Raw genomic sequence first — 1614 nt, 5'->3', positions numbered from 1 at the left:
TAGTTTTATTAAAGGTATTTTTTAGTAAGAAACCAGTTGTCATGATCATAATACCAGGGGACCTTGTTGATTATCAGCCATGGAGGTGGTTTCCAAAGCCAGATTGCAAAGCATGTTAGAAACTGATGAACATCTATTCCTAAACACCTGGATCAATATGCTCCCTGTCTGGGGCAGATGGGTTTTGGGTCCTGAGAAGAGAGATGGCCCTAAAAAGTGACCTTCATGCCATGGAGCAGTGCCAGGTGACTTCATCTAACACAGGAGATCAGGCAGCTCCCATGGAGCACAAGGCCACCACTACCAGGGAGCCATGGTGAGAAGCACTCAGAAGAGGAGACTGAAGGAGGGGTTCCACGAGGGAGCCCTTAACCTAAGGTGAGCCTTGATTTTTGGCCATCAGGCAAGGACAGATGACAGAAACCTGTGGAGTGACTCTACTCTTGCCTGCAAGGGACTTGAGCAGGTATCCCCTAAAAATTTAGACTTTTCATTGTCATTACCTAATGAGTTCCTCTCCCATGCTGGGGTTCCCCACCTGAGCACAGTCAAGGAGTGCTTCTGGCATTACTGTTGCATCAAGATCTTGACAATAATTTTTCTAAGGTCCAAAGATAATCCCAGGCTGCTGTCTAGGGAATCCCTGTACTGAGATGCTGCCATGCTGATATTTAAACACATTTACAGCATCTCCTTTTTCTTTGCACACTGGAAAAGCTGGACATTGCTGTGTGATATCCCTGAAAGAATTTCCTGAGTAAAACACAACTCAGCTCTTCAGGGTTTTTTTTGGGGGGGGCAAAATAGGAGCCTTCTCAGAGCAAACATTAAATACTTTTTAAAAGCCTTTTCTGCTGCTTCTGAGAGCATCTCTAAAGCAATCATTACGTGAATAAAACAAAAATATGTATCTATCAAATCAAAGGCAACCTAGAAATAACTGTAAGGGTCTCAAAGGAGATAATAACGATTCTTGGAGCACACATGGAGACCAGCTCAGTCCCACGTGCCTAAAATCACTGCAGGTGAATACACAGGTGACATTCAAATCAAATCTACTCCCAAGCTGGGTCATCATCAATATAATGCTCTACCAGCACAGAGACCTTAAACCCCCCGGTTTCTCCATTTGATTAGTATTACAGGAGGAAGACGATGCAGGTTTCTGTCTGTCTGGCTACTCATTCTGGTGAGGGGTACCCTCCTGATGGCTGTGAGGAATGAAAAGGTGAGAGACCTCTGCCTGCTGCAGCTCTGCTTTCACAAACCGAGGAGGAGAGTTACCAGCTTCAGAAAACTCCTTTTTCTCCCCTTAAACTCTACTACTTCTTTGAAGCCTCACATTTCCCTCCAGCACTTCTGCCTTCGTTCGGGGGTGTTTGCAACTTTCAAGGTCGCACGCGAGCGACGCACGGCTGCGCGGTCGGGCTGCTCCAGCCCACCTCGACGGCCGAGCCCGAGCACACCCGCGAGGGATCCGGGCGGGCGGTGGGACGGGCTCCGGGAAGGGGGAGACTTCCCCACGGCGACCCCCGTGGGGCCGCCCCCGGGGCGGGGCCGCCGCCCTGAAAGCCGGGCCCGGCGGCGGGGCCGGGGCAGAGGCTGCGCCGCCGA

Source organism: Passer montanus, unplaced genomic scaffold (genome assembly GCF_014805655.1).
Source record: "Passer montanus isolate IOZ18808 unplaced genomic scaffold, ASM1480565v1 scaffold24, whole genome shotgun sequence".
NCBI lineage: Eukaryota > Metazoa > Chordata > Aves > Passeriformes > Passeridae > Passer > Passer montanus.
The sequence above is the reverse complement of the archived record's forward strand: the minus strand, read 5'-3'. Positions refer to the sequence as shown.